Below are 10,686 nucleotides of genomic sequence, written 5' to 3' on the forward strand. Positions count from 1 at the left end.
TGACTTTTTAGCTGGCTTTGGTGCCTTGGACATGAGCTAAGAGCTTAAGATTCTCCATGAAAGGAGGACTAGAAGCCGAGTTGCAAAGGAGAATGTGAAAAGTGTTCATAGGTAATAAAAACCTGAGAAATCCGTCCGTTTTCGTCATTTGTTATCGAATCGACATAAAACCAGATCGTCACATTGGCCGCTCTTCTCTCTGAAACGGTTGTACTTATCGTCTACAAAGCTATGTCGCGTGCTGCGGTATGCGGAGACACTAAAAGCACCATAGTAGAACACAGATGAAGCTTCTAAGTTAATGTAATAGCCAGTAAGAAGTAGTACAATTCAAGTTTTAGGTATCGATTATTGACTTTTTAGCTGGCTTTGGTGCCTTGGACATGAGCTAGGACCTTAAGATTCTGCATGAAAGGAGGACTAGCAGCCGAGTTGCACGGGAGATTCTGAAAAGTGTTCATATGCAGGAAAAACCTGAGACATCCATCCGTTTTCGTCATTTGTTATTGAGTCGACTTAAAGCCAGATCGTCACATTGGACGCTCTCTCTTTGAAACGGTTGTACTTATCGTCTGCAAAGCTATGTCGCCTGCTGCGGTATGCTGAGACACTAAAAGCACCATAGTAGAACACAGATGAAGCTTCTAAGTTGATGTAATACCCAGTAAGAATTAGTACAATTCAAGTTTTAGGTATTGATTATTGACTTTTTAGCTGGCTTTGGTGCCTTGGACATGAGCTAGGACCTTAAGATTCTGCATGAAAGGAGGACTAGCAGCCGAGTTGCACGGGAGAATGTGAAAAGTGTTCATATGTAGTAAAAACCTGAGAAATCCGTCCGTTTTGGTCAATTGTTATCGAATCGACTTAAAGCCAGATCGTCAGATTGGCGGCTCTTCTCTCTGAAACGGTTGTACTTATCGTCTGCAAAACCATGTCGCGTGCTGCGGTATGCGGAGAAACTAAAAGCACCGTAGTAGAACACTGATGAAGCTTCTAAGTTGATGTAATAGCCAGTAAGAAGTAGTAGAATTCAAGTTTTAGGTATCGATTATTGACTTTTTAGCTGGCCTTGGTGCCGTGGACATGAGCTAGGACCTTAAGATTCTGCATGAAAGGAGGACTAGCAGCCGAGTTGAACGGGAGGATGTGAAAAGTGTTCATATGTAGTAAAAACCTGAGAAATCCGTCCGTTTTCCTCATTTGTTATCGAATCGACTTAAAGCCATATCGTCACATTAGCCGCTCTTCTCTCTGAAACGGTTGTACTTATCGTGTGCAAAGCTATGTCGCGTGCTGCGGTATGCGGAGACACTAAAAGCACCATAGTAGAACACAGATGAAGCATCTAAGTTGATGTAATAGCCAGTAAGAAGTAATCCAATTCAAGTTTTGGGTATCGATTATTGACTTTTTAGCTGGCTTTGGTGCCTTGGACATGAGCTAAGAGCTTAAGATTCTCCATGAAAGGAGGACTAGCAGCCGAGTTGCAAAGGAGAATGTGAAAAGTGTTCATATGTAATAAAAACCTGAGAAATCCGTCCGTTTTCGTCATTTGTTATCGAATCGACTTAAAACCAGATCGTAACACTGGCCGCTCTTCTCTCTGAAACGGTTGTACTTATCGTCTACAAAGCTATGTCGCGTGCTGCGGTATGCGGAGACACTAAAAGCACCATAGTAGAACACAGATGAAGCTTCTAAGTTAATGTAATAGCCAGTAAGAAGTAGTACAGTTCAAGTTTTAGGTATCGATTATTGACTTTTTAGCTGGCTTTGGTGCCTTGGACATGAGCTAGGACCTTAAGATTTTGCATGAAAGGAGGACTAGCAGCCGAGTTGCACGGGAGAATGTGAAAAGTGTTCATATGTAGTAAAAACCTGAGAAATCCGTCCGTTTTCGTCATTTGTTATCGAATCGACTTAAAGCCAGATCGTCAAATTGGCCGCTCTTCTCTCTGAAACGGTTGTACTTATCGTCTGCAAAGCTATGTCGCGTGCTGCGGTATGCGGAGACACTAAAAGCACCATAGTAGAACACAGATCAAGCTTCTAAGTTGATGTAATAGCCAGTAAGAAGTAGTACAATTCAAGTTTTAGGTATTGAATATTGACCTTTTAGCTGGCTTTGGTGCCTTGGACATGAGCTAGGACCTTAAGTTTCTGCATGAAAGGAGGACTAGCAACGGAGTAGCACGGGAGAATGTGAAAAGTGTTCATATGTAGTAAAAACCTGAGAAATCCGTCCGTTTTCGTCATTTGTTATCGAATCGACTTAAAGCCAGATCGTCAAATTGGCCGCTCTTCTCTCTGAAACGGTTGTACTTATCGTCTGCAAAGCAATGTCGCGTGCTGCGGTATGCGGAGACACTAAAAGCACCATAGTAGAACACAGATCAAGCTTCTACGTTGATGTAATAGCAAGTAAGAAGTAGTACAATTCAAGTTTTAGGTATTGAATATTGACCTTTTAGCTGGCTTTGGTGCCTTGGACATGAGCTAGGACCTTAAGATTCTGCATTAAAGGAGGACTAGCAGCCGAGTTGCACGGGAGAATGTGAAAAGTGTTCATATGTAGTAAAAACCTGAGACATCCGTCCGTTTTCGTCATTTGTTATCGACTCGACTTAAAGCCACATCGTCACATTGGCCGCTCTTCTCTCTGAAACGGTTGTACTTATCGTCTGCAAAACTATGTCGCGTGCTGCGGTATGCGGAGAAACTAAAAGCACCGTAGTAGAACACAGATGAAGCTTCTAAGTTGATGTATTAGCCAGTAAGAAGTAGTACAATTCAAGTTTTAGGTATTGATTATTGACATTTTAGCTGGCTTTGGTGCCTTGGACATGATCTAGGACCTTAAGATTCTGCATGAAAGGAGGACTAGCAGCCAAGTTGCACGGGAGAATGTGAAAAGTGTTCATATGTAGTAAAAACCTGAGAAATCCGTCCGTTTTCGTCATTTGTTATCGAATCGACTTAAAGCCAGATCGTCAGATTGGCCGCTCTTCTCTCTGAAACGGTTGTACTTATCGTCTGCAAAACCATGTCGCGTGCTGCGGTATGCGGAGAAACTAAAAGCACCGTAGTAAAACACAGATGAAGCTTCTAAGTTGATGTAATAGCCAGTAAGAAGTAGTAGAATTCAAGTTTTAGGTATCGATTATTGACTTTTTAGCTGGCTTTGGTGCCGTGGACATGAGCTAGGACCTTAAGATTCTGCTTGAAAGGAGGACTAGCAGCCGAGTTGCACGGGAGGATGTGAAAAGTGTTCATATGTAGTAAAAACCTGAGACATCCGTCCATTTTCCTCATTTGTTATCGAATCGACTTAAAGCCAGATCGTCACATTAGCCGATCTTCTCTCTGAAACGGTTGTACTTATCGTCTGCAAAGCTATGTCGCGATCTGTGGTATGCGGAGACACTAAAATCACCATAGTAGAAACAGATGAAGCATCTAAGTTGATGTAATAGCCAGTAAGAAGTAATCCAATTCAAGTTTTGGGTATCGATTATTGACTTTTTAGCTGGCTTTGGTGCCTTGGACATGAGCTAAGAGCTTAAGATTCTGCATGAAAGGAGGACTAGCAGCCGAGTTGCACGGGAGAATGTGAAAAGTGTTCATATGTAGTAAAAACCTGAGAAATCCGTCCGTTTTCGTCATTTGTTATCGAATCGACTTAAAGCCAGATCGTCACATTGGCCGCTCTTCTCGCGTGCTGCGGCATGCGGAGAAACTAAAAGCACCGTAGTAGAACACAGATGAAGCTTCTAAGTTGATGTAATAGCCAGTAAGAAGCAGTACAATTCAAGTTTTAGGTATTGATTATTGACTTTTTAGCTGGCTTTGGTGCCTTGGACATTAGCTAGGACCTTAAGATTCTGCATGAAAGGAGGACTAGCAGCCGAGTTGCACGGGAGAATGTGAAAAGTGTTCATATGTAGTAAAAACCTGAGAAATCCGTCCGTTTTCGTCATTTGTTATCGAATCGACTTAAAGCCAGATCGTCACATTGGCCGCTCTTCTCTCTGAAACGGTTGTACTTATCGTCTGCAAAGCTATGTCGCGTACTGCGGTATTCGGAGACACTAAAAGCACCATAGTAGAACACAGATGAAGCTTCTAAAATGATGTAATAGCCAGTAAGAAGTAGTCCAATTCAAGTTTTATGTATCGGTTATTGACTTTTAGCTGGCTTTGGTGCCTTGGACATGAGCTAGGACCTTAAGATTCTGCATGAAAGGAGGACTAGCAGCCGAGTTGCACGGGAGAATGTGAAAAGTGTTCATATGTAGTAAACACCAGAGAAATCCGTCCGTTTTCGTGATTTGTTATCGAATCGACTTAAAGCCAGATCGTCACATTGGCCGATCTTCTCCCTGAAATGGTTGTGCTTATCGTCTGCAAAGCTATGTCGCGTGTTGCCGTAGGCGGAAAATAAAAAGCACCATAATAGAACACAGATGAAGCTTCTAAGTTGATGTAATAGCCAGTAAGAAGCAGTACAATTCAAGTTTTAGGTATTGATTATTGACTTTTTAGCTGGCTTTGGTGCCTTGGACATTAGCTAGGACCTTAAGATTCTGCATGAAAGGAGGACTAGCAGCCGAGTTGCACGGGAGAATGTGAAAAGTGTTCATATGTAGTAAAAACCTGAGAAATCCGTCCGTTTTCGTCATTTGTTATCGCATCGAGTTAAAGCCATATCGACACATTGGCCGCTCTTCTCTCTGAAACGGTTGTACTTATCGTCTGCAAAGCTCTGTCGCGTGCTGCGGTATGCTGAGACACTACAAGCACCATAGTAGAACACAGATGAAGCTTCTAAGTTGATGTAATGGCCAGTAAGAGGTAGTACAATTCAAGTTATAGGTATTGAATATTGACCTTTTAGCTGGCTTTGGTGCCTTTGACATGAGCTAGGACCTTAAGATTCTGCATGAAAGGAGGACTAGCAGCCGAGTTGCACGGGAGAATGTGAAAAGTGTTCATATGTAGTAAAAACCTGAGACATCCGTCCGTTTTCGTCATTTGTTATTGAATCGATGTAAAGCCAGATCGTCACATTGGCCGCTCTTCTCTCTGAAACGGTTGTACTTATCGTCTGCAAAGTTATGTCGCGTACTGCGGTATTCGGAGACACTAAAAGCACCACAGTAGAACACAGATGTAGCTTCTAAGTTGATGTAATATCCAGTAAGAAGTAGTACAATTCAAGTTTTAGGTATCGATTATTGACTTTTTAGCTGGCTTTGGTGCCTTGGACATGAGCTGTTACCTTAAGATTCTGCATGAAAAGGAGGACTAGCAGCCGAGTTGCACGGGAGAATGTGAAAAGTGTTCATATGTACTAAAAAACCTGAGAAATCCGTCCGTTTTCGTCATTTGTTATCGAATCGACTTAAAGCCAGATCGTCACATTGGCCGCTCTTCTCTCTGAAACGGTTGTACTTATCGTCTGCAAAACTATGTCGCGTGCTGCGGTATGCGGAGAAACTAAAAGCACCGTAGTAGAACACAGTTGAAGCTTCTAAGTTGATGTAATAGCCAGTAAGAAGCAGTACAATTCAAGTTTTAGGTATTGATTATTGACTTTTTAGCTGGCTTTGGTGCCTTGGACATGAGCTAGTACCTTAAGATTCTGCATGAAAGGAGGACTAGCAGCCGAGTTGCACGGGAGAATGTGGAAAGTGTTCATATGTAGTAAAAACCTGAGACATCCGTCCGTCTTCGTCATTTGTTATTGAATCGATGTAAAGCAAGATCGTCACATTGGCCGCTCTTCTCTCTGAAACGGTTGTACTTATCGTCTGCAAAGCTATGTCGCGTACTGCGGTATTCGGAGACACTAAAAGCACCACAGTAGAACACAGATGTAGCTTCTAAGTTGACGTAATATCCAGTAAGATGTAGTACAATTCAAGTTTTAGGTATCGATTATTGACTTTTTAGCTGTCTTTGGTGCCTTGGACATGAGCTGTTACCTTAAGATTCTGCATGAAAGGAGGACTAGCAGCCGAGTTGCACGGGAGAATGTGAAAAGTGTTCATATGTAGTAAAAACCTGAGAAATCCGTCCGTTTTCGTCATTTGTTATCGAATCGACTTAAAGCTAGATCGTCACATTGGCCGCTCTTCTCTCTGAAACGGTTGTACTTATCGTCTGCAAAGCTATGTCGCGTGCTGCGATATGCTGAGGCACTAAACGCACAATAGTAGAATACAGATCAAGCTTCTAAGTTGATGTAATAGCCAGTAAGAAGTAGTACAATTCAAGTTTTAGGTATCGGTTATTGACTTTTTAGCTGGCTTTGGTGAATTGGACATGAGCTAGGACCTTAAGATTCTGCATGAAAGGAAGACTAGCAGCCGAGTTGCACGGGAGAATGTGAAAAGTGTTCATATGTAGTAAAAACCTGAGAAATCCGTCCGTATTCGTCATTTGTTATCGAATCGACTTAAAAGCCAGATCGTCACATTGGCCGATCTTCTCTCTGAAACGGTTGTACTTATCGTCTGCAAAGCTATGTCGCGTGTTGCCGTAGGCGGAAGCAGGAAAACCACCATAACAGAACACAGATGAAGCTTCTAAGTTGATGTAATAGCCAGTAAGAAGTAGTCCAATTCAAGTTTTATGTATCGGTTATTGACTTTTTAGCTGGCTTTGGTGCCTTGGACATGAGCTAGGACCTTAAGATTCTGCATGAAAGGAGGACTAGCAGCCGAGTTGCACGGGAGAATGTGAAAAGTGTTCATATGTAGTAAAAACCAGAGAAATCCGTCCGTTTTCGTCATTTGTTATCGAATCGACTTAAAGCCAGATCGTCACATTGGCCGATCTTCTCTCTGAAATGGTTGTACTTATCGTCTGCAAAGCTATGTCGCGTGTTGCCGTAGGCGGAAACAGGAAAAGCACCATAATAGAACACAGATGAAGCTTCTAAGTTGATGTAATAGCCAGTAAGAAGTAGTCTAATTCAAGTTTTAGGTATCGATTATTGACCTTTTAGCTGGCTTTGGTGCCTTGGACATGAGCTAGGACCTTAAGATTCTGCATGAAAGGAGGACTAGCAGCCGAGTTGCACGGGAGAATGTGAAAAGTGTTCATATGCAGTAAAAACCTGAGAAATCCGTCCGTTTCGTCATTTGCTATCGCATCGAGTTAAAGCCATATCGACACATTGGCCGCTCTTCTCTCTGAAACGGTTGTACTTATCGTCTGCAAAGCTCTGTCGCGTGCTGCGGTATGCTGAGACACTACAAGCACCATAGTAGAACACAGATGAAGCTTCTAAGTTGATGTAATAGCCAGTAAGAGGTAGTACAATTCAAGTTATAGGTATTGAATATTGACCTTTTAGCTGGCTTTGGTGCCTTTGACATGAGCTAGGACCTTAAGATTCTGCATGAAAGGAGGACCAGCAGCCGAGTTGCATGGGAGAATGTGAAAAGTGTTCATATGTAGTAAAAACCTGAGACATCCGTCCGTTTTCGTCATTTGTTATTGAATCGATGTAAAGCCAGATCGTCACATTGGCCGCTCTTCTCTCTGAAACGGTTGTACTTATCGTCTGCAAAGCTATGTCGCGATCTGTGGTATGCGGAGACACTAAAATCACCTTAGTAGGAACAGATGAAGCATCTAAGTTGATGTAATAGCCAGTAAGAAGTAATCCAATTCAAGTTTTGGGTATCGATTATTGACTTTTTAGCTGGCTTTGGTGCCTTGGACATGAGCTAAGAGCTTAAGATTCTGCATGAAAGGAGGACTAGCAGCCGAGTTGCACGGGAGAATGTGAAAAGTGTTCATATGTAATAAAAACCTGAGAAATCCGTCCGTTTTCGTCATTTGTTATCGAATCGACTTAAAGCCAGATCGTCACATTGGCCGCTCTTCTCTCTGAAACGGTTGTACTTATCGTCTGCAAAACTATGTCGCGTGCTGCGGCATGCGGAGAAACTAAAAGCACCGTAGTAGAACACAGATGAAGCTTCTAAGTTGATGTAATAGCCAGTAAGAAGCAGTACAATTCAAGTTTTAGGTATTGATTATTGACTTTTTAGCTGGCTTTGGTGCCTTGGACATGAGCTAGGACCTTAAGATTCTGTATGAAAGGAGGACTAGCAGCCGAGTTGCACGGGAGAATGTGAAAAGTGTTCATATGTAGTAAAAACCTGAGCAATCCATCCGTTTTCCTCATTTGTTATTTAATCGACTTAAAAGCCAGATCGTCACATTGGCCGATCTTCTCTCTGAAACGGTTGTACTTATCGTCTGCAAAGCTATGTCGCGTGTTGCCGTAGGCGGAAACAGGAAAAGCACCATAATAGAACACAGATGAAACTTCTAAGTTGATGTAATAGCCAGTAAGAAGTTGTCCAATTCAAGTTTTATGTATCGGTTATTGACTTTTTAGCTGGCTTTGGTGCCTTGGACATGAGCTAGGACCTTAAGATTCTGCATGAAAGGAGACTAGCAGCCGAGTTGCACGGGAGAATGTGAAAAGTGTTCATATGTAGTAAGAACCAGAGAAATCCGTCCGTTTTCGTCATTTGTTATCGAATCGACTTAAAGCCAGATCGTCACATTGGCCGATCTTCTCTCTGAAATGGTTGTACTTATCGTCTGCAAAGCTATGTCGCGTGTTGCCGTAGGCGGAAACAGGAAAAGCACCATAATAGAACACAGATGAAGCTTCTAAGTTGATGTAATAGCCAGTAAGAAGTAGTCCAATTCAAGTTTTAGGTATAGATTATTGACTTTTAGCTGGCTTTGGTGCCTTGGACATGAGCTAGGACCTTAAGATTCTGCATGAAAGGAGGACTAGCAGCCGAGTTGCACGGGAAAATGTGAAAAGTGTTCATATGCAGTAAAAACCTGAGAAATCCGTCCGTTTTCGTCATTTGTTATCGCATCGACGTAAAGCCATATCGACACATTGGCCGCTTTTTCTCTCTGAAACGGTTGTACTTATCGTCTGCAAAGCTCTGTCGCGTGCTGCGGTATGCTGAGACACTACAAGCACCATAGTAGAACACAGATGAAGCTTTTAAGTTGATGTAATAGCCAGTAAGAGGTAGTACAATTCAAGTTATAGGTATTGAATATTGACCTTTTAGCAGGCTTTGGTGCCTTTGACATGAGCTAGGACCTTAAGATTCTGCATGAAAGGAGGACTAGCAGCCGAGTTGCACGGGAGAATTGAAAAGTGTTCATATGTACTAAAAACCTGAGAAATCCGTCCGTTTTCGTCATTTGTTATCGAATCGACTTAAAGCCAGATCGTCACATTGGCCGCTCTTCTCTCTGAAACGGTTGTACTTATCGTCTGCAAAACTATGTCGCGTGCTGCGGTATGCGGAGAAACTAAAAGCACCGTAGTAGAACACAGTTGAAGCTTCTAAGTTGATGTAATAGCCAGTAAGAAGCAGTACAATTCAAGTTTTAGGTATTGATTATTGACTTTTTAGCTGGCTTTGGTGCCTTGGACATGAGCTAGTACCTTAAGATTCTGCATGAAAGGAGGACTAGCAGCCGAGTTGCACGGGAGAATGTGGAAAGTGTTCATATGTAGTAAAAACCTGAGACATCCGTCCGTCTTCGTCATTTGTTATTGAATCGATGTAAGCAAGATCGTCACATTGGCCGCTCTTCTCTCTGAAACGGTTGTACTTATCGTCTGCAAAGCTATGTCGCGTACTGCGGTATTCGGAGACACTAAAAGCACCACAGTAGAACACAGATGTAGCTTCTAAGTTGACGTAATATCCAGTAAGATGTAGTACAATTCAAGTTTTAGGTATCGATTATTGACTTTTTAGCTGTCTTTGGTGCCTTGGACATGAGCTGTTACCTTAAGATTCTGCATGAAAGGAGGACTAGCAGCCGAGTTGCACGGGAGAATGTGAAAAGTGTTCATATGTAGTAAAAACCTGAGAAATCCGTCCGTTTTCGTCATTTGTTATCGAATCGACTTAAAGCTAGATCGTCACATTGGCCGCTCTTCTCTCTGAAACGGTTGTACTTATCGTCTGCAAAGCTATGTCGCGTGCTGCGATATGCTGAGGCACTAAACGCACAATAGTAGAATACAGATCAAGCTTCTAAGTTGATGTAATAGCCAGTAAGAAGTAGTACAATTCAAGTTTTAGGTATCGGTTATTGACTTTTTAGCTGGCTTTGGTGAATTGGACATGAGCTAGGACCTTAAGATTCTGCATGAAAGGAAACACTAGATCGCGTGTTGGGAGAATGTGAAAAGTGTTCATATGTAGTAAAAACCTGAGAAATCCGTCCGTATTCGTCATTTGTTATCGAATCGACTTAAAAGCCAGATCGTCACATTGGCCGATCTTCTCTCTGAAACGGTTGTACTTATCGTCTGCAAAGCTATGTCGCGTGTTTGCCGTAGGCGGAAGCAGGAAAACCACCATAACAGAACACAGATGAAGCTTCTAAGTTGATGTAATAGCCAGTAAGAAGTAGTCCAATTCAAGTTTTATGTATCGGTTATTGACTTTTTAGCTGGCTTTGGTGCCTTGGACATGAGCTAGGACCTTAAGATTCTGCATGAAAGGAGGACTAGCAGCCGAGTTGCACGGGAGAATGTGAAAAGTGTTCATATGTAGTAAAAACCAGAGAAATCCGTCCGTTTTCGTCATTTGTTATCGAATCGACTTAAAG

The sequence above is a fragment of the Schistocerca gregaria genome, unplaced genomic scaffold, assembly GCF_023897955.1.
Source record: "Schistocerca gregaria isolate iqSchGreg1 unplaced genomic scaffold, iqSchGreg1.2 ptg000198l, whole genome shotgun sequence".
In the NCBI taxonomy this organism is placed as follows: Eukaryota; Metazoa; Arthropoda; class Insecta; order Orthoptera; family Acrididae; genus Schistocerca; species Schistocerca gregaria.